The 23,053-nt window shown below is 55.1% G+C and overlaps 1 protein-coding gene across 6 annotated transcripts in view; it reads right to left on the reverse strand.

The window, feature by feature from the left end:
* Positions 1-23,053, reverse strand: part of DNMT3A (DNA methyltransferase 3 alpha) — a 268,395-nt gene that overhangs the window by 60,361 nt on the left and 184,981 nt on the right. The gene's annotated exons all lie outside the window — the stretch shown is intronic.

Genomic DNA, 23,053 nt, shown 5'->3' on the forward strand with positions numbered 1-23,053 from the left:
GCCCTGCAGCAAGTAAGCAGCTGCCAAAACCCACCGGAAGGAGGTGGCCGGCTACCCCGGGCCAGCAGGGGAAGAGCAGAGCAGTGAAAAGGCACCAGCCACCAACTGCTGGGAGGTGACCGAGGCTGCTGGCCCCACAGCCCTCTGCCAGCATTCCCCCCCACATGGCCAGCACTCCCGGGGATTGCCCCCCCCCCAGGCTAGCCACAGGCAGAGTGTTCACCAGCAGCCACCCTCGTCTGGACGGCTGGGGCCCCGCTGCTCAGGGGAAGGAGCCCCAGAGGGAGAGGCAGCTCCCCAGCTGAGGGGGGGGGGGGGGGGAAGAGGATGTGCCAGGAAAGTATTTCAAGAACCCTGGGAAAATGGCCCAAAGCAAAGAGAGGCTTTGAAGTGTGAGAATGAAAAGACCCCCCTCGGGCTGCGCAGTCCCCTGGCCAGGCGCTGGCAGGACAGAGCTGCTGCAGCCTGGGCTAAGGAAAGCCAGGGCAGCGGCTGAAATCCGAGCCTTGGATGAGAGAGAATCCCTGACGGAGGCTGTGTGGTTTCCACAGAGCTGCCCCCCAGAGAGGGGCGTGGGAGCTGCAAGGGGATGAGGCTGGAGGGGGTGCTGGCCCTGCTCTGGCAGGCAAGGCAGGGCAGGGCCGCGCTAACTGATTGCCCTTGTTAAGGACCCAGGAGGATGGGGAAACATGGTCAGGGACACAGCCCCATCCTCTGGGTGTCCCTGAACCTCTGACTGCCAGAAGCTGGGACTAGATGACAGGCGATGGATCACTCGATAAGTTGCCCTGTTCTGTTCATTCCCTCTGAAGCACCTGGCCTTGGCCATTGTTGGCCGACAGGACACTGGGCTAGATGGACCAATCGGGCTGACCCAGTGTGGCCGTTCTTATGTTCTTATCCAGCTGAAGATGGCTCCCCAGAGACACACCCTCCAGTCCGTTCCTTGGGGTCTCTGCCATTATGAGCCTCAGGCACAGACATGAACAAGCCCAGGACCAAGCCTGCGGAAGGCGAGGCTGATTCTCGGTCCCGGGGACGTCTCTGGAGGTTTCTGTGCCGAGGCAGTGTTTTCGGGACGCTGTCTCCAGGCGTTGGGTCTGATGCGGGCTGATGGGCTGCCTCTAGGAGTAAACACTCGAGCCTCGCCACTCGCCTTTTTCGTGTGACGCTGACGTGGGACTCTCCCCAGCGCGTCACGCAGGCTGGGGCCGTAGCGCTGCCTGGCCTGGGCTAGCGGCCGTTCAGCACTCGCACCCCAGGGAGCGTGGCAGCGTTCTGGTACCAAGCCCGCTACCAAAAAGGGAAGTCCAAACCCCTAAGACTGAACTACCAGCAGCACGAGCTAAACTAACGTATCAAACTTGCTAACTCCGAACAGTAGGAGTCGAGGGAGGCTCCCTCAAACGAGCATTCTAAGATTGCGCCAACAACTGTCTATAAAGGCACCGAGAGGGGCTGGCTCTTCCCCCTTACACCCGCACGCAGCAGCGTCAGGCACCAGAGGAGGCTCGAGACACCCTGACGGGTACCGCAGAGGGGAAAAGTTCTCCGACAACTGGGCATGAGGTGAGCGCACACCGGCGGTGGAACAGACGCGGGCATGCACTCTCGCCGGGGGTGTCTCCGGCAGAAGGGCTGAGAGGATGGGTCCAGCCACAGGGTGGGGAGTTATCTGCTGGGACCCCCATTACAAGGGAGGTTGAAAAGCAGACTGCACCTGCCCTGCAGAACAGATGCTTGAGGGCCCATGGCATGGGGAGGAGATGGGTCTCTCCAGCCCGAGAATTCCACGGCTCCCCGTCTAGGTCTCAGTTCTGCCTCAGGCCCCTCCCTGCAGGCTCCGTGCCGACTGCCTGGCTCAAACCACTGTGCGGCACGGACAGACGAACGGACGTCTACGGCTCCTCCTGACTTGGGAAGGGAAAGCAACAGCTGTTCCCAGCACTCCCAGCCTTTCCTCCCCCTCGCCACAGCCCCTGTAACAGGCAGCCAGCTCTGCTGCTGCCCACTGTGTGCCACAAATGCACGAACGCCTTTCAGCCTTGGACCTAGTCAACCAGAGGGGGTCTCCTCAGCCGCCAGTCCCCCCTCGCCCCCTGGGATACTGCCCCCTCCCTGACCTGCACGGTTCTCCTTCCCTTCGGCATGGCATCCCGCCCTGCTCCTGCCAACCGCCCCTGAGAAAGCCAACTCGCCAGGCCTGGTGGTGCCTGTCTGCATCTTCCCGGCCCGTGAACACTGGCTACTGGAGTCTATTCTCCAGGGATTTCAGGCTCCCAGCCCTCCCCTCTGGAGAGAGGCCACCGTCCCACAGCTCTCCTGATCCAGCCAAAATCGTCCTTTGCTCTGTGGCTTCCCCTCTCTGGATCCCAGAACACTCCCAATAGTCACCCCCCCCTCGCATGCTCTCTAGGGATGTCATCTGCTGATGCAGCTTCAGCCCCCAGCTCCACTGACAAGGGCCAAATCCACCTCTGCGCCGTCAGCCCATCTCCCTCCAGCTCAGCCAGTGTCTCTGGCACCTGCCCCCATCCACGCAAACTCTGTATGACGCACAGGATCCCCTGAGCTCTCCTCTCCCTTCCCCCAGGAGCGGTGCTCCTCCCTCGCTCCTGCCAGCCAGGATGGTGCTTCCCCCCCACCCCAAGGCTTCTCTGTCTCACAGCGGGATCTGAAATCCCCACCCACCAATCCGCCTCCAGCCTCCTTTACGCCCACCTCAGTCGCTCCACCCCATGCAGAGAAGCTGCTGCAGTGGGAATAACTCTGCCCCTCATTCCTTATCTGACTGACTCTCTTACTGCATTGCCCCATCCCTTCAGCGCCAGCGGGCCAGGCTCAACCCTGCCTTGGCCGGTCAACAGGGCCAACTCCACCCTCTCCTCTTGAATCCTGCCCGAAAACCCACCCTCTGCCAGGACCCCTACAGGCTGGCTGCCTGAGCACCTCCTGGGGCAGTTCGTTCCTCTCCCTGCAGAGGGAGGTGGAGGTGTGGTTCAGGACTGAGCTGGGTCCTGCCGAGGTGAGGGGACAGGGCGAGCTAGAATTACAGTACGAAAGCTGGCCAGCCACCCCCATTGCTGTGGGGAACGTCCCCCCATCCCTTAGGGCAGAGGTGGGCAAACTACGGCCCACGGGACCATCCTGCCTGGCCCCTGAGCTCCCGGCCGGGGTGGCTGGTCCCCGGCCCCTCCCCTGCTGTCCCCCCTCCCCACAGCCTGAGCGCACTGTGCCCCCAGCCCTCTGGCCTGCAGCGCAGCAAGGTGGCATGGCTGGCTCCGGCATGGGGGGGCGGAGGGGTTGGGGCAGTCAGGGAGCAGGGGGAGTTGGATAGCAGGTGGGATCCTGGGGGGGCGGTTAGGGGTAGGGGGGTCTCGGGAGGGGGCGTTCAGGGGACAAGGAGCAGGGGCGTTGGATGGGTCGGGAGTTCTGAGGGGGGCAGTCAGGGGGCGGGACATGGGAGGGGGCAGGGGCCAGGCTGTTTGGGGAGGCACAGCCTTTCCTACCCGGCCCTCCATACAGTTTTGCAACCCCGATGTGGCCCTCGAGCCAAAAAGTTTGCCAACCCGTGCCTTAGAGATTAGTTCTGCCTAGCCCTTCTGCACAGCAGCGAATGCCCCTTCTTTCTCCCCCACGCTTCACCTGCCGTCCTAGGTTTCCTAGGCTCCGAGAGAGAGCCCAGCATTTCCGCGATCTAAACAACCAACCACCGTCCTCGCCTCCAGGCTGCAGCTGGCCATGTCCTGCACCGGTTGGGGGCTCACTCCCAGCGGCTCCCTGGCAGTCCCTCCACTGCTCAGTCTCTTCCAGGCTTCTCTGGGTCTCTAGCCCATGGCAAGCTCAAGCTCCCTTTGCTGCCCCCTCCCCCCTTGGCCTTTCTCAGCTCCAGCAAGCAGCTGGGTTTTGGGAAGCCCCAGGGGTCCCCCTGCCCTGCCATGCTTCTGGAAAGAGCATCTCCATGTCCTGACTCGCCACCCTAGTGAGCCAGGCTTTAAACTAGGTTCAAAGGGGGAAGGTGACAAAAGCCCACGGGTAGGTGTACAAAAGGTAACTTGAACAGATGTTGTGGGAATGGGATGGAAAATTACACTAGGGTCGTAGGCGCAACAAGAGGGAAAACAGCGAGGGAATCTGCTCAACAGCTTAGATGTCTGTACACAAATTCAAGGAGTACAATGCCTAGACAGGAAGGACTGGAAGTCTTAGTATAGGAACTAAATAATGACTTCGCTGGCATCGCTGAGACTTGGTAGGATAACTCTGATGTCTGGAATACTAGTACAGAGCAGTACAGCCTGTGGGGGAGGGACAGGCAGGGAAAAGGGAGGTGATGTTGCATTATATATACATCAAGAATATATCTCCTCGTTCTGAGGTCCAGATGGCTGTCAGAGGCAGACCAGCTAAAAGTCTCTGGCTACAGACAAAAGGGGGAATCGAAAAGGGACAACATCAGAGAAGGGTCTACTACAGACACCAAGTCAGGAACACGAGGTGGAGAAGGCATTTCTAGAACAAATAAGAGAAATATCCAAAGCCAAGACCTGGTAGCAACGGGGGACTGTCACTACCCAGACATCTGCTGGAAAAGTGATACGGCAAAACACAACGTTTCCAGTAAGTTCTTGGAATGGATTAGAGACAACATTTTGTTTCAGAAAGTGGAGATGGGGGGCAGCCATTTTAGACTTGATTCTGACCAACAGGGAGGAATTGGTTGCGAATCTGAAGGTGGAAGGTCTTTTGGATGAAAGGGATCATGAAAAGACAGATTTCATGATTCTAAGGAAAGAAAAGTGAAAGCAACGGAATAAGAAGAATGGGCTTCTAAAAAAGCAGGTTTTAACACACCCTGAGAACTGATAGATTTTTCTTCCCATGGGATCTTAACTAAGGCCGAAAGGAGTTCAAGAGAGCTGGCAGTTTCTCAAGGGAGACAATATTAAAAGCACAACTGCAAACTATCCCAATGCGAAGGAATTATAGAAAAAAGAGTAAGGGGACAATATCGCTCCAACAGGAGCTCTTTAACAACCTGAAAATCAAAAAGGAATCCTATAAAAATAGAAACGTGGATGAATTACTAAGGAGGAGTATAAAAGAATAGCACCAGCATGAAGGGACAAAATCAGAAAGGCTAAGGCACAAAATGAGTGATACCGAGCAAGGATAGGGGGATGCGGTAGACATGCTATCTTGATTTTAGTAACGCTTTTGACACATTCCCACATGACAGTCTCATAAGCAAATAGGGAAATGTGGTCTAGATGAAATTACTAAAAAGTGGTTGCACAACCGGTTGAAAAAATCTTACTCAAAACAGTAGTTATCAAAGGTTTACGCCCAAACTGGGAGGGCGTATCTAGTGAAGTCCTGCAGAGCTCAGTCCTGGGTCTGATACTATTTAATATTTTCATTCATAATTTGGATAATATAGTGGAGAGGATGCTTATAAAATTTGCAGATAACACCAACCTGGGAGGGGCTGCAAGTACTCTGATCAAAATTGAAAATGACCTTGATGAATTGGTCTGAAATCAACAAGATTATATTCAATACAGACAAGGGTAAAGTACTATACTTAGGAAGGCAAAATCAAATGCACAATTACAAAATGGGAAATTACTGGCTAGCGGTAGAACTGCTGAGAATAATCTGGGGGTTATAATGGATCACAAATTGAATATGACTCAACAACATGATGCAGCTGCGAAAAGGCCTAACATCATCCTGGAGTGCATTAACAGGAGTGTCGTACGTGAGACACGGGAGGTAATTGTCCCGCTCTACTCGGCACTGAGTACTGGGTCCAATTCTGGATGTTGCACACTGGGAAAGAAGTGGACAAATTGGAAAGAGTCCAGGGGACACTAACACAAATGATTAAACCTGGCCTATGAGGAAAGGTTACAAAGCCTGGGCATGTTTAGTCTTAAGAGAAGACGACTATGGGGGGACCTGGTAACAGTTCAAATCTGTTCAGGGCTGTTCTACAGAGAATGGTGATCTGTTATTCTCCATGTCCCCTGACGGTAGTTACACGAAAAAATGGACTTAATCTGCAGCAAGGGAGATTTAGGTTAGATATTAGGAAACGCTGTCTGCCAGGGTAGTTAAGCCGTGGAAGGCTGTAGAAACCTCGCCACTGGTGGTTTTTAAGAACAAGTTGGGCAAACCTGCCAGGGCTGGTCTAGGTTTACTTGGTCCTGCCTCAGCCCAGGGGGCTGGACTAGCCGACCTCAGGAGGCCCTTCCAGCCCTGCGTAGCTATGATTCGAACCTCCCCACATCTCGCTGGATTCTCTTGCTCTGGCCTCAGCGGGCTTTGCTGTTCCTCTCAGTTTAATCACGTCGGCCTGTTTTATTCACACTCTGTTTCCTCTCCTAGACCATTACAGAGGAAGTTCAATCAGAGGGCTGGATTGAGGGCCTCAGCTACTGGCCCCCTTCTCCAACTCAGCACATGGTTACTGCCAGGTCTTCAGTGGCTCTCTGAGGGCAGACAGGGCCTCTATCTCCGTTCATCACCAGGCCATGTCCTTCAGACAGCACCCTGCTGCTTCAGACAACCAGAAACCTGCAGCAGGGCTGTCCCCTTGCAACCGCATTCCCCCCCTTCTCCTACATGCTGATCCTTAGCCTTTGCCTTCTCTTCCTATGCGGGTCCTGTCCCAAGAACCCTTAGAATAATACAAGAGAGGGCTGGAAGAGACCTCAGGAGGTCATCTAGTTCAATCCCCTGCTGAAAGCAGGACCAACCCCAACAAAATCATCCAGCCAGGGCTTTGTCAAGCCGGGCCTTAAAAACCTCTAAGGATGGAGATTCCACCACCTCCCTAGCTAACCCAGAAGAGCCTCCAAAAAAGTTGAGGGGAGGGATAGCTCAGTGGTTTGAGCATTGGCCTGCTAAACCCAGGGTTGTGAGTTCAATCCTTGAGGGGGCCATTTGGGGCAAAAAATTGGGGATTGGCCCTGCTTTGAGCAGGGGGTTGGACTAGAGGACCTCCTGAGGTCCCTTCCAACCCTGATATTCTATGATAATCTATGATGATTAACCCATCCCGTTCTTCACCACCCTCCTAGTGAAAAAGTTTTTCCTAATATCCAACCTAAACCTCCCCCACTGCAACTTGAGACCATTGCTCCTTGTTGTGTCATCTGCCACCACTGAGAACAGCCTAGCTCCATCCTCTTTGGATCCACCTTTCAGGTAGTTAAAAGCAGCTATCAAATCCCCCCTCATTCTTCTCTTCCGTAGAATGAACAATCCCAGTTCCCTCAGCCACTCCTCATAAGTCATGTGTTCCAGTCCCCTAATCATTTTTGTTGCCCTTCGCTGGACTCTCTCCAATTTCTCCACATCCTTCTTGTAGTGTGGGGCCCAAAACTGGACACAGTACTCCCGATGAGGCCTCACCAATGTTGAACAGAGGGGAATGATCACGTCCCTTGATCTGCTGGCAATGCCCCTACTTATACAGCCCACAATGCCATTGGCCTTCTTGGCAACAAGGGCACACTGCTGACTCATATCCAGCTTCTCGTCCACTGTCACCCCTAGGTCCTTCTCTGCAGAACTGCTGCCTAGCCATTCGGTCCCTAGTCTGTAGAAGTGCATGGGATTCTTCCGTCCTAAGTGCAGGACTCTGCACTTGTCCTTGTTTAACCGCATCAGATTTCTTTTGGCCCAATCCTCTAATTTGTCTAGGGCCCTCTGGACCCTATCCCTACCCTCCAGCGTATCTACTGCTCCCCCAGCTTACTGTCATTTGCTAACTTGCTGAGGGTGCAATCCATCCCATCATCCAGATCATTAAGAAAGATGGTGAACAAAACTGGCCCCAGGACCGACCCCTGGGGCACTTCGCTTGATACCGGCTGCCAACTAGACATGGAGCCATTGATCACTACCCGTTGAGCCCGACAATCTAGCCAACTTTCTATCCACCTTATAGTCCATTCATCCAATCCATACTTCTCTAACTTGCTGGCAAGAATACTGTGGGAGACCGTATCAAAAGCTTTGCTAAAGTCAAAGTGTATCACGTCCACCGCTTTTCCCATATCCACAGAGCCAGTTATCTCATCATAGAAGGAAATCAGGTTGGTCAGGCATGACTTGCCCTTGGTGAATCCATGTTGACTGTTCCGGATCACCTTCATCTCCTCCAAGTGCTTCACAATGGATTCCTTGAGGACCTGCTCCATGATTTTGCTGGGGTCCAAAGTGAGGCTGACTGGTCTGTAGTTCCCCGGGTTCCCTTTTTTAAATATGGCTATTGGCTCTCTCTACAGAGCGCCAGGCCTGCCCCTGGGTTCCTGACTGCAACAGGGGATCTAGTCAGTCTGTGCCCATGACGCATGCCCAGCCCTGTGTTGCAAAAAGGGCTGACAGAGCCTGGCGCTAACCTTCAATTCCAGCCAGCACAAACAGATTTGGAGCAGGCTGGGATCTGAGCCCTACCTGGGCTGAGCTGACTGGGGCTCTCTGATTTTCGTGCGCCCGCTGACCTGCAAACGAGGGCAGCCTGAGCCCTCTCAACCCAATTCCCAGAACTGCCCGCAGCGTGAAGCCCTGTCCAAGCCAGCGGCCTGGTCACGCCACATACCTGCATTCTGAGCAACACCCAGACCGGAAAGCAGCTGGGTGGAATTTCGCTGGACCCAGTGCCCCTGCATGGCTGTATCTGGGGTGCAGACAGTCACTCGTGGGGCTTTGGGACAAGAGGCGCGGCTCCCCACAGCCCCAAGCTCCTTGCCAGGCATGGGAGATGGGCTCCGAACGACTGTCAAAACCCACAGGTGCACTGGCTGAGCCCCTTCTGCTGGCAGCAAACTGACTTGGTGCGTCCCTAACAGAGACAAACCGGGAGGTGAGAAGCCTGCAGGGCCAGTGTGTCCTAACCTCTCCCAGCACCTCCTGACAAAGAGCAGCGCAACCGAGAACCAGCCGCATCGGCTAGTCACCACAGTCCCACTCTAGCTCTGCTAATGTATTTCCTGGTCTGCAGCCCCCTGCTGCCCCAGCCCTGGGCTCCCCACACACAGCTCTGCCAGTGCCCCCAATCCCTTCCCACAGCCCCCGGCTACCCCAGTCCTGGGCTCCCCACACACAGCTCTACTGGTGCCCCCAATCCCAACCCACAGTCCCCTGCTACTCCAGGGGAAAATCAGGGGGAGAGGCACAAGGGGTTTGGTGGGAAATCGGGGAGGCAGGCACGGGTGGGTTTGGTGGGGGATTGGGGGGGCAGGCATGGGGGGGGTTGGTAGAGGGGGGGTTGGTGGGGGATTGGGGGGCAGGCACTAGGGGTTTAGGGGGGGAAGTGGGGTCATAGAATCATAGAATATAAGGGTTGGAAGGGACCCCAGAAGGTCATCTAGTCCAACCCCCTGCTCAAAGCAGGACCAATTCCCAGTTAAATCATCCCAGCCAGGGTCGGCAGGGCCAGGCACAGGATGGCGTGGAGGGAAACGGGAGGGGAGGAGAAAAGGGACCAAGTTTGGAGGCCACTTCTGGGGAGGGTCATGAAGGTGCGTGCACTCAACTGGCTGTCCAGGGCTCAGCTGCCCACCAGCTCCTTGTGGTGCCAGGCGCGGTTTCCAGAGACATGGGGTCCCTCTGTGGCTCTGCACCTTGCCTCAACCACCCCTGCACACATGGCTCGCGTTTCTCCGGGTCCTTCCCCAATGCAAGCCCGCACGGGGATCCCCCTCCGCCCCCTTCCAATCTCACCACTGCCCTCACTCACATCAGTCTGCTGCCCCCCAGCTGCCCTCCGCCACCGGCCTCACAGCCTCCTTGTCCCAGCCCGCTGACCCTCCTCCCAGCTCTCTCCCCTCCCTGCCCTTTGTGCTTGGTCCTCTCTGGAGTCAGCTCCTGCCTCTCTGGTCCCTGCTTGGGCGGCGGCTCCTCCCCTCTCTCCGCAGACCTGCAGGGCTGTGTCCGGCCCCCGCCTTCCCTGGCAAAATTCCCTCGCAGCTGGGGGGGCAATGGGAAACAGCTCCAGCCCCCATGGCTCACGCTGAGCTCCTCCTCCCGTCCCCTGCTGTCTCCCTCACTGCTGCTGACCCCTCAGCCTTCCCCACACCAGGCCTGTGGCTGGGTCCTGGCCCCTCCCCAACACCCAGGGTGGGGGGCTCAGCCCCAATTCCTTCCCTCAGCCAGGCTGGCACCAGACCTGCTGTTTCTTTCTCCAGCCCCGACCTAGGCTCCAGCCCCTCCTCTCCCTCTCCACTGGGGCACCTCCATGGCACTCCCACCTGGATCAGCCACAGTGCTTGTCTGCTGCTCTTGCCCCTTCACCCCCTCCAATCCCTCTGCTGGCTTCTGCCCCACGTCAGGTCCCGCTGCTTATTCAACAGGGTCTCGTCTCTTCTGCATCCCACCCTGTGCCTGCCAGCAATGCAGTGTCCTCTTCATCCTCTCCCCACTGCCATGCAGGACAGGCCCTTGCTGCTCTGCCCCGCCAGCCCCTGCCCTCCCCTCACTCCACACAGCTCCCCTCTTCCAGGACACACTGCCCGCCATGCCCCGTGGCAGGGACAGCGCTAGTGCCTAGAGATGCCTAGCAGGGATCAGGCACGCAGGTACACAGTCACGTGACAACCAGTGGTGGAGCTGGGCGGAGCGGGGCAGCGGCCGCTCCCCCACTGAGCACAAGTGGCGCCTCGTGAATGTCTGCGGGAACGGGGGAGCGATCCCAAAGAAAGGCGGCACCGCGGCGGCCGGACCGTCACCCGCGCCGGGTCTTCGGTGGCACCGCGGCGGCCGGACCGTCACTCGCGCTGGGTCTTCGGCGGCACCGCGGCGGCAGCGGCCGGACCTTCAGTGACGCCGAAGACCCAGAGCGAGTGGGTGGCGCCTTTTTTTGGCTCGCTCCCTGTTCCCTCCACCTGGCTACACGGCTGGTGACAACCCTCCCCCCGACAACCCTCCAGCCCCTCCCTGCCTCCCAGGTCGCAGAGCGCCTCCCTCCACACAGAGGGAGCAGGGCATTCCTTTCCTCGCCCGCCCCCAGCAGCCTCCGGCACCGGACAGGAAAACAACATTGGCCAGAAGGGGACAGAGCTGCAGACCCATGGCCAGTGCCCCCGAGGAGCAGGGCAGCACCAATGACTTATGAACACTGAGTGCCCAACACCTTGGCACTACCAGCCGTCCCTCCTGGAGTTCCTCCAAGCCCCACTCCACCCGGTCCCTCTGGGTTTGCTACCAAGGGGGTTGGGTAGTTAGCACTCCAGCTACCCCTCCCGCCAACAAGCCGCCATTCTCCTTCAGACTCTTCAGCTGCTGTTCCAACCCACACCCGGCCATTCTCCTTCAGGCTCTTCAGCTGTCCTTCCCATCAACACGCCGCCATTCTCCTTCAGGCTCTCCCGCTCTCCTTCCCGCCCACACCCGGCCGTTCTCCTTCAGGCTCTCCCGCTCTCCTTCCCGCCCACACCCGGCCGTTCTCCTTCAGGCTCTCCCGCTCTCCTTCCCGCCCACACCCGGCCGTTCTCCTTCAGGCTCTCCAGCTGCTCTTCCTGCCCATTCTCCTTCAGGCTCTCCCGCTCTCCTTCCCTCCCATTCTCCTTCAGATGCTCCCGCTGCCCCTTCTGCCAACACGCCACTATTCTCCTTTAGGTTCTCCAGCTGCCCTTCCTGCCCACACCCAGCCGTTCTCCTTCAGACTCTCCTGCTGCCCCTCCTGCCCACACCCGGCAATTCTCCATCAGGCTCCCCCGCTCGCACCCGTCAGTCAGTCAGACCCAGCCATCCTCTATTAGGCCCAGCCATCCATCGGTCAGACCCAGCTGTTCTCTATCAGGCTCCCCAATATACCTGTCAGTCAGACCCAGTCATTCTCCAACAAGCCCTGCCCCTCTGCACATGCCTGTCAGTAAGACCTGAGTTTTCTCCATCAGCCCCTCCACCTGTCAGTCAGACCCAACCATTCTCCATCCTTCCTCCCCACCTCCTTACGTACCCATCAGTCTCCCTCCCCACAGATCTGGCTGCTCTCCATCAGCTCCCTCCCCAGTGTAGGCAGCCAATGCACTTCCTAGGAATCTGAACAAATTGTTTAAATGAATCCCTCAGCAAGCACAAGGCAGGACTGTAGACAGGGGTGGCCAAGAATGAAAGCAGTGACACTCAGTGGTTCAGGAGCCAAATTAGCGATGAACAGTACCCAAAAGAGCCACAGGAGTGTGAATTCATTGCTTCGTTTACTATATATCTATATATTCATATTTAAATAGTAAGACGGGAAATATTTGCTTGTGCGCACGTGTGTACATGTGTGTGCGCGTGTGCATATTAGTCTCCCAGCAAAATGACTGACCAAGTATTATTGTATCAGGTACAATTGATTAGTAACATAGTAAAAGCCTCCTGATTGGTTAATAATTCAGTCACACATGGTTCGTGTGCTGCGAAGAGCCGCTGGAGACACATTACAGAGCCGCTAGCGACTCGAAGCCTCAGTCTGAGTGTCACTGAACTAAAGGAAATACGATCCCGGGGGGCCAACATGAGGTAGGTGTGGGGGGTCCCTGGGGGCTATGGGGGGAAGTACGTGTTTACAGGGGAAGTGAAGGCCGCTATAAAAACGGGATGCTGACAATGGCATTGGTCCATCACCAGGCTGAAGTGGTAGAAGTCTCAATAAGGCCACGGTTTACTCATGGGTATTTTCATTTAAAGTCAGGGACAGGTCATGGGCAGTACACAAAAATTTACGGCCCGTGACCTGTCCCTGACTTTTACTAAAGATACCTGTGACTAAAATTTGGGGGGAGGGGAGGGATTTCCCGGGGCCCCATGGGTGCCGGGGGAGGGCGGTGGCACACGGGCTGGGACTGCCGCTGATGCTGTTGGGGGGGCAGGCAGCGGTGCTTGGCCTGGAACCCCCGCTGGTGCTGTAGGGGGGCGCGGGCGGCGATGGGTGGCCCAGGACCCCCACTGGCACGGGGGAAGAGAGGGTTGGTGGGGCCGGCAGGCTCCCTACCTGCCTTGGCACCTCCCCCTCGCAGCAGCAGAAGAGTTTGGGTGTGGGAGGGGGTTGGGGCACAGGACAGGATGAGGTGTGCTCTGGGTGGCGCTTACTGGGGGCTCCCCACAACTCCTTGCTCGCCTGAAGGCTCCGCCCCCGCAGATCCCATTGGTCGTGGTTCCCAGCCAATGGGAGCTGTAAAGCCACACCTCTGCGTAGCAGCTGAACGAGGGGGATGTCACCGCTTCCAGGGTGCCCCCCAGGTATGTGTCACCCAAAGCCCGCCTCACCCCATCCCGAGCCCCAACCCCACACCCAAACTCTGCTGCTGGGGGCGCGGTGGCCCGAGACTGCCTCAGTAGCGTCCGGTACGCCTGGCGCAGGGGCTGCCTGAGCCGCCCCGAGCCAGGCGCACCAACTGCTGCAGAAGTCACAGAATCCATGACCTCCATGACAAACTCGCAGCCTTAATTATCAATAATAATACAAAAAAGGCACAAGCGTTCCATAAATATTCCTGTTCTGCATCTGGAAAAACAGATGAAGCAGTCTCATCATACCATGATGACAACACGTGTTCCACTCCTACCCCAGAGGACGTTAAACAGCAGCTACTAAAAACTTAGACATTTTTAAGCCAGCAAGTCAAGATAACTTGCATCCAAGAGTTTTGAAGGAACTGACTAAGGAAATTGCTGAACCATTGTTGATTTTTAGTAAGTCTTAGAGAACTAGGGATGTTCCAGTCTAGTGATGTGCCAATATTTTAAAAGGGTAAATGGGGCATCTGGATAATTATAGGCTTGTCAGCCTAACATTGGTTCTGGGTAAGAAAATGGAGTATCTGATGCGGGGACTTGACTAATAAAGAATTAAAGGAGGGTAACATAATTAATGCCAATCAACATGGATTTACATTAAACTAACTTGATATCTTTTTGATGAGATTACAAGTTTGGTTGATAAAGTTAATGTTGATGTAATAGACAGATTTCTTAACTTGGTACTGTAGGACATTTTGATTAAAAAACTAAAATGATATAAAATTAACATGGCACACATTCAATGGAGCAAAGCTGGCTAACTGATACGCCTCAAAATGTAACTGTAAATGGGGAACCATCATCAGTTGGGTGTGTTTCTATGGGGGTCCCAGAGGAAGGGATTTCTGGCCTTATATTATTTAACATTTTTATCGATGGCCTGGAAGTAAACATAATAAAGCTTACAGAGGACACAAAAACTGGGGGAGTAGGAAATTATGAAGAAGCTAGGTCACTGATGCAGAACATTCTGGACCACATGGTAAGCTGGTTGCAAGCAAACAATGTCTTTTAATATGGCTACATGGAAACGTCTACATCCCCATATAAAAATGGATGGCCGAGCTTGCAGGATGGGGACTCTTATCTTAGGAATCAGTGAGAGTAAAATAAGATTCCGAGGGGAGCTCCTGCCATGATGCTGTTGCCAAAGAGCGAATGTGATCTTTGGAGTCATAAAAAGAGGAATCTCAAGTAGGAGCAAAGAGGTTATTTGACCTCTGCATTTGGCACTGGTGCGACCACTGCTGGAAGCCTGTGTCCAGTTCTGGTGCCCACAATTCAAGAAAGATGCTGATAAATTGGCGAACCATGAGATTGCTTAAAGCAGCAGTTCTCAAACTGGAGTCCTGGAGGGTACTCCAGAGAGTCCATAAGTCATGTCTGGCTCCAGAGGGTCTGCAAGTCATGTCTGGGGCTGCTGATCTCCCTCCCAGCACCTCCTGTGCACTGTGGAAGAGCTTTGCATAATGACAGGTTTCAGAGGAACAGCCGTGTTAGTCACGAAAGCTCATGCTCAAATAAATTGGTTAGTCTCTAAGGTGCCACAAGTACTCCTTTTCTTTTTGTGGAAGAGCTGTTCAGTGGCTTGCAGGAGGCGCTGGGAGGGAGGGGGAGGAGTGGGGCCTTTGAGGAAGGGGTGGAGTGGGGGCAGGGCCTGGGGCTGAGTGGGGGTTGAGCACTCCTGGGGAAAATTAGATGCTGGTCTGGGAGTCCACAAAACATTTAAATAAAAGTGAGCATCCTCAGGGTGCTAAAGTTTGAGAACCACTGGCTTAAAGGGTTAGAAAACCTGCCTCCTAGTGATCAACTCAAGGAGCTCAATCTATTGAGTTTAACAAAGAAAAGGTTAAGAGGTGACTTTACCACAATCTATAAGTACCTACACAGGAACGAATATTTGACCATGAGCTCTGCAATCTAGCAGAGAAAGGTCTAACACCATCCAACCGCTAGAAGTTGAAGCTAAACAAATTCAGACTGGAAATAAGGTGTAAATTATTAACAGGGCGAGTCATTAACCATTTCCCAAGGGCTAGGTGGTGGATTCTCCATCACGGACACATTTTTAAATCATGACAATGTTTTTCTAGAAGCGGCTGGAGGAATTATTGTGGGGCCGGTCTCTGGCCCGCGCTATGCAGATCAGAGGATCACAATGGTCCCTTCTGGCCTTGGAATCTCTGACTCTTCATTTCTCTGAGGACATGCACTCCTCCCCCTTCCCCCGAGGAACACGTGCACCCCCCCAAGGGGATCTGCACCCCCCAGAAAGCACACACACACTCTCCCTCCTCCTCAGGGGATATTCCCCCGCCCCCAGGAACACGCAGCTCCTCACCCCACCAAGGGGATGCCCCTCACGAAAGCCCGCTCCCCCACTGCCCGGGGATTCTCTCTCCACGCTCCCCGGAGGCACCGCGCCCCCACGGGGTTCTCTCCCTTCCCCGAGGCGCAGCCCCCTGGAATTTACCCTCCCCGCCGGGGATCTGCCGCCCGTTCACCCCCCTGCAGCACGGCCCCCCGGGGATTTGCCTCCCACAGCTCCCCCTCCGGCTGACCCGCCCCGGGGTCCCCGCCCGGCACTCGGGCCTCCCCGCCCGGGGACGCGGCCCCCGTGCGCCCCCCGCCGCCTGCCCATCGCCGGCCGCGCTCGCTCTGCCCGCTCCGCCCTGCGCAGGGCCAACTTTCCGGCGGGCCTGGCCGGGGGCCAGCGCAGCCGCCCTGCCCTGCCCGGAGCCCCGCGGGGCGCAGCCGCTGCCCCAGCCAGCGCGGCGGGCAGAGCGCCCGGCCCCCGCCGGCTGCACGCCGCGCTGCGGAGGGACCTACCCGTGCGGCCAGGTGCGCGGCCGGGCAGGTGCGTGCGGGGCCGCCGGGCCCGTGCGGCTGCCTGGGGCTGGGGGCTACCGGGGGGCCACGCTGCACCGGGTCTTTGTCTGGGAACTCCGGGTCACATGATCCCCGCTGGATTGACTGGTTGGCTGCGAGGGGCGGGGGGAGGGGGGTCTTGCACACGCTGGCGGGGAGCCAGGCCCCTCCGGCCGCCCCGGAGAGCCGGCCCCCGCGCCCCGGCCCCGCGCCCCGCGCCCCGGCCGCCGAGCCCGGCGCCGCGGGGCAAGGGGCGGCGAGCCGGCGTGGCCGGGCCCGTCTGCACTGCGGGGAGGCTGGGCTCGGGACGTGTTGGCCGGCGAGGGAGAGCTGAGGCCGGAGCAGAGCCAGAGAGCGGCCGAGAATCCACCTCGGGAGCAGCGAGGAGGAGAAAGTGAGACCAGGGCGAGGGAGAGAGGCGCAGGGTCGCTTCCAGCCGGGCTGCCTGGCGCTTGCTCCACGCTGCGGCTCCAGCTAGTCTGGACGTTACAGCTCTGGAGAAGTAGGGAGGAAGTTCCCCCAGAGCAGGCCAGCCCATGGCGTTGGGCCAGTTCTTCTGCCATCAGATAGACGGACCTCTCCCATGAAATATTACAGGGGACAGGGGCAGCTAAGGGGAACCGCTTCTCAGCCAGTAACTACCCCTCCTGCAAACAACAATAAGACAACAGCTCACAAAGGACACACACGCGAGTAGCGACACAGCAGGGCTGCAGGATTCAGAGTAGCAGCCGCCTTAGTCTGTATCCGCAAAAAGAAAAGGAGGACTTCTGGCACCTTAGCAACTAACAAATTCATTTGAGCATAAGCTTTCGTGAGCTGCAGCTTGCTGCATCGCTGGAGACTACCAAAAGCACTGGCTGGTGGGAGACAAGGGCCTGCAAGTGCTACAGGATGGGACTGGAGGTCAGACCTGCTGGGTTCTGTTCTCAGCTCTTCCCCTGACTCCCGGCGTGACCACAGGGGCAAGTCTCTGAACCACACTATGGCTCGGGTTTCCCATCTCAAATGCGGACAGTACTCACCAAGCACACCTCACAGGAGGGGCTGTTAAGGGGTCCAGATCCTCCTAGGGAAGATGCTAGAGAAATGTTACAGCTTTACTGGGGCGTGAAAGCTGGTCTACGCTACGTAACTGGACTGTGTTCAAGTACCACGGTACAGTCAGAACAGAGGACACAGCTGAGCAGGGCTCGCCCTGGTCTCTCCTGTCTGGCCAACATCACCAGGTAGCCTGTTTCTTCACCAGTGTCTCAGATACAATCAAATGTAAAGCAGGCTACCTCCTGTGTGTGTGTGTGTGTGTGTGTGTGTGTGTGTGTGTGTGTGTACGTACCCATGTGCACGTTTGCTCTCACCCCTCCCAGCCCAAAAGAGACCAGTGGGAGAGGGAAAGGGGGTGAACATGCTGGCATGAGAACATACGCCTATGCTTGCACCCAGTCACTTCTGTGTCAACATGTGCTACCCGTGCTGGTGTCAGAGAACCAGAGGGTTAGAAGGGACCGTAAGGGTCATCAAGCCTAAGCCCCAAGCCAAGACACAGGATTTGATGTGTCTAAACCATCCCAGGCAGACGGCTCCAGCTTCCTTTTGAAAACCTCCAGGGAAGGAACTTCTACAACCTCCCTAGGTGTCTGTTCCACTGCCGTACTGTTCCTACGATACCTATGTATATGTTACCGGTTGCTGTGTGTTTGTGTTTGCATGCTGCGTTACCGGTTGCTGTGCATCTGTATGTGTATGCAGTTCAGTCAGGTAATCATGTGGCTCTGATACTACAGTAAATGTGATGCTGAAACAGCCCTGAACTTTACCACCTCCAGGAAGCCTTTCAACTGTTATTTTACCCTAAAGCTCCAGCTCAGACGCTTCCCTGAGATGTGGGCAAATGGACACTCTGCTCCAAACTCAAACCAAGACGCTCTGCAGCCACATATCCGAGCGGCACCTGTGTCAGCAGCTGCAAGCTTGTCTGCAGCATCCTCAACAGGAGAGCACTCCGGCCACTGCAAAGCTAGCCATGAAATGCAGACTATGGATTGGTGAAACTCCATGGAAAAGGTTAAATGGAGAGGGCCTTGCCCAAAGGCCCCCAAGGCTGGTTACACCTGCTGCACGGGGGCAGTGGTTAAGGGGACAGTGTGGGGTAAGCCCTCTCTTTTGTTTGGATGCGGACTGGCAGAGAAGCTGGCTCCTGCAGGACACTGAATCTTTGTGTTGCAGAGCAGCTGGACAAAAGGGGGCAAATGCACAGAGCCGCTGGCAATGCACCTGTGTTAGTGTTGAGAACAATCCTGGCGCAGTGGTGCAGCTGTGAGCTGAGAGGTCAACAGGTGAGAGTCGGAACACCACAATGCACCCAACAGTGCCTATAGTAGAAGACTGAGCCACTAGTCACAGAAAACCACTGTAAGAACTCACACGCTTGTGCCCAGCATCCACTCCAGAGACAGAGTTCTCAACTGTTTCAGTTGCAATGACCAATGGGTACAGTCCCAGCACAGCCCCCAGAAGGATTCTGGGAGATTTTCAAAGGGCACCGCTATACTCTGGGATAGGAAGAGGAAGACTAGTTGAACCAGTGCAGCTTGTGTACTTACACACCGGCACTGCTCCGGTTCAGACTGTGACTGTTCTGAGCCAATTCTTAGTGCTGCTAAGCCTAGTCTGCTTTGACCAGTTAAAGTCCTTTGTACACTCGTTCCAGGACGTTAGTGTGCAGAGCTGAGCTTTTCACAAGGGGACAGACCTCTTTGTACAACTGTCCATTTCTCTCTTGCACACACAGTCAAAGAGTGCAGGGAGCAGGAGTCAGAGCTCAAAGGTCAGTGAAATGCAAGAAGCCTGGGAAACAAGCAGGAAGAACTGGAGGTCCTGGTGATGTCAAGGAATTATGACGTGATTGGAATAACAGAGACTTGGAGGGATAACTCACATGACTGGAGCACTGTCATGGATGGATATAAACTGTTCAGGAAGGACAGGCAGGGCAGAAAAGGTGGGGGAGTAGCACTGTATGTAAGGGAGCAGTATGACTGCTCAGAGCTCCGGTATGAAACTGCAGAAAAACCTGAGTGTCTCTGGATTAAGTTTAGAAGCGTGAGCAACAAGGGTGATGTAGTGGTGGGAGTCTGCTATAGACCACCAGACCAGGGGGATGAGGTGGACGAGGCTTTCTTTTGGCAACTAACGGAAGCTACTAGATCGCAGGCTCTGTTTCTTATGGGAGACTTCAATCACCCTGATATCTGCTGGGAGAGCAATACAGCGGTGCACAGACAATCCAGGAAGTTTTTGGAAAGTGTAGGGGACAATTTCCTGGTGCAAGTGCTGGAGGAACCAACTAGGGGCAGAGCCCTTCTTGACCTGCTGCTCACACATCGGGAAGAATTAGTAGGGGAAGCAAAAGTGGATGGGAACCTGGGAAGCAGTGACCATGAGATGGTCGAGTTCAGGATCCTGACACACGGAAGAAAGGAGAGCAGCAGAATACGGACCCTGGACTTCAGAAAAGCAGACTTTGACTCCCTCAGGGAACTGATGGGCAGGATCCCTTGGGAGAATAACATGAGGGGGAAAGGAGTCCAGCAGAGCTGGCTGTATTTTAAAGAATCCTTATTGAGGTTACAGGGACAAACCATCCCGATGTGTAGAAAGAATAGTAAATATGGCAGGCGACCAGCTTGGCTTAACAGTGAAATCCTTGCTGATCTTAAACACAAAAAAGAAGCTTACAAGAAGTGGAAGGTTGGACATATGACCAGGGAAGAGTATAAAAATATTGCTCGGGCATGCAGGAGTGAAATCAGGAAGGCCAAATCACACCTGGAGGTGCACCTAGCAAGACATGTTAAGAGTAACAAGAAGGGTTTCTTCAGGTATGTTAGCAACAAGAAGAAAGTTAAGGAAAGTGTGGGCCCCTTACTGAATGAGGGGGGCAACCTAGTGACAGAGGATGTGGAAAAAGCTAATGTACTCAATGCTTTTTTTGCCTCTGTCTTCACGAACAATGTCAGCTCCCAGACTACTCCACTGGGCAGCACAGCATGGGAAGGAGGTGGCCAGCCCTCTGTGGAGAAAAAAGTGGTTCGGGACTATTTAGAAAAGCTGGATGAGCACAAGTCCATGGGGCTGGATGCACTGCATCTGAGAGTGCTAAAGGAGTTGGCAGCTGTGATTGCAGAGCCATTGGCCATTATCTTTGAAAACTCATGGTGATCGGGGGAAGTCTCGGATGACTGGAAAAAGGCTAATGTAGTGCCCATCTTTAAAAAAGGGAAGAAGGAGGATCCTGGGAACTACAGGCCAGTCAGCCTCACCTCAGTCCCTGGAAAAATCATGGAGCAGGTCCTCAAGGAATCAATTCTGAAGCACTTAGAGGGGAGGAAAGTGATCAGGAACAGTCAGCATGGATTCATCAAGGGCAAGTCATGCCTGACTAATCTAACTGCCTTCTATGATGAGATAACTGGTTCTGTGGATGAAGGGAAAGCAGTGGACGTGTTGTTGCTTGACTTTAGCAAAGCTTTTGACACGGTCTCCCACAGTATTCTTGCCAGCAAGTTAAAGAAGTATGGGCTGGATGAATGGACTATAAGGTGGATAGAGAGTTGGCTAGATTGTCGGGCTCAACGGGTAGTGATCAATGGCTCCATGTCTAGTTGGCAACCGGTATCAAGTGGAGTGCCCCAAGGGTCGGTCCTGGGGCCGGTTTTGTTCAATATCTTCATAAATGATCTGGAGGATGGTGTGGATTGCACCCTCAGCAAGTTTGCAGATGACACTAAACTGGGAGAACAGGTAGATACGTTGGAGGGATAGGCTATAGAGGGCCCTAGACAAATTAGAGGATTGGGCCAAAAGAAATCTGATGAGGTTCAACAAGGACAAGTGCAGAGTCCTGCACTTAGGATGGAAGAATCCCATGCACTGCTACAGACTAGGGACCGAATGGCTAGGCAGCAGTTCTGCAGAGAAGGACCTAGGGGTTGCATAGGAGAATGGGTTGACAGCAATGGAGTGTGCCTTGCACTGGGAAAAGAATGTGAACCAGTCACTCCTTGATCTGCACAAGCTGGGAAATGACAAGAATGACCCTCATTTGTGTGACTTCAATGACCTTCATTTGTGTGAGAAGCTGGATATGAGTCAACAGTGTGCCACTGTTGCCAAGAAGGCCAATGGCATTTTGGGATGTAGAAGTAGGGGCATTGCCAGCAGATCGAGGGACGTGATCGTTCCCCTCTATTCGACATTGGTGAGGCCTCAACTGGAGTACTGTGTCCAGTTTTGGGCCCCACACTACAAGAAGGACGTGGAAAAATTGGAAAACGTCCAGTGGAGGGCAACAAAAATGATTAGGGGACTGGAACACATGACTTATGAGGAGAGGCTGAGGGAACTGGGATTGTTTAGTCTGCAGAAGAGAAGAATGAGGGGGGATTTGATAGCTGCTTTCAGCCACCTGAAAGGGGGTTCCAAAGAGGATGGATCTAGACTGTTCTCAGAGGTAGCTGATGACAGAACAAGGAGTAATGGTCTCAAGTTGCAGTGGGGGAGGTTTAGATTGGATATTAGGAAAAACTTTTTCACTAGGAGGGTGGTGAAACACTGGAATGGGTTACCTAGGGAGGTGGTGGAATCTCCTTCCTTAGAAGTTTTTAAGGTCAGGCTTGACAAAGCCCTGGCTGGGATGATTTAGTTGGGGATTGGTCCTGCTTTTATCAGGTGGTTGGAAGAGATGACCTCCTGTGGTCCCTTCCAACCCTGGTATTCTATGATTCTATGAAGGAAGCTGATGGATCATTTTGGGCTGAGGGGCTGCCCAGGGTGCAGGCAGGGCACCAGCGCAGTGTGCTAGGAGCAGGACAGAGCACACAGCTCAGAGAAGGAAGCCAGCTACTGGTGTGAACACGGCGTTGCCTTGGGCAGCCTGGTGGGAGCTGTTGCCATCACTGTTCCAGGTGAACGGGACTTGGGCAGAGACTGTGAATCAAACTGGAGCAGGAACTACCCGGAGTCTCTGTCTCCAACTCCTTCCAAGGATACATTTCTGCCCCCGCAAAGCCAGAGGGTTAAAGTAAACTGTGCCACAGTGAAACCACTAGCTAGACACAGCCTCCGACAGCACAACCCAACCCATGCAGCTGTCTGGGATCTAAGCCTCGGGATCCACTTTAACAGCCAATTACACCAATGGGACAAAACCCAACTCTTCAGTCTCAAACAAATAAGCCGGGTGCACGGGAACCCTGGCAAGGCTGGCTGTGGAGAAGAACCAGGCCCGTTCCCCCTGCCAATCAGGAAGGAGCACTCAGACCCTGGTGCCACCTCAACCAAAGTAGCAAACACTCCCTCTGCCGCACAGCGAGAGGATCCAAAAAGGAGTCTAAATGAGAACGTGATCCACTCGACTGATCCCCGCACAGCCCCGTCACTCGCAGTTACCTCAGTACAGGACAACGCGTAAAGCTACGACAGATGCATGTGTTGCAGAGCAGCTGGACCGTGACCACAAAGTGGAGGCGGAAACTAGGAGACACAAAGCACAGTCCCACCCCAGACCGGAGCGATTGTGCAACTAGAGGGGATGGTTGCCGTGGAGCTGGAGGGGTAATTTCCAGCTTGGGCAGACATACCCGGATGGAGCTAGCATGCTAATGCTAACAACAGATGCTGTGACAGTGCGAGTGGCCGCACCGGCTAGCCAGTCCACGTACAATCCTGTCCCAGACCCCAGCCCGTCTGGCCTCTCAAGGCATCGTGGCTACCCTCCACTGTTCGTGCTCTACCTCAATCAGAGCTAGCGCAGGTATGCCTCCATGAGCTAGAAATGACACCTCCAGCCCCAGAGTAAATATATCAGAGCCAGACACTGCGC

This window comes from Caretta caretta, chromosome 3, assembly GCF_965140235.1.
Source record: "Caretta caretta isolate rCarCar2 chromosome 3, rCarCar1.hap1, whole genome shotgun sequence".
Taxonomy (NCBI): Eukaryota; Metazoa; Chordata; order Testudines; family Cheloniidae; genus Caretta; species Caretta caretta.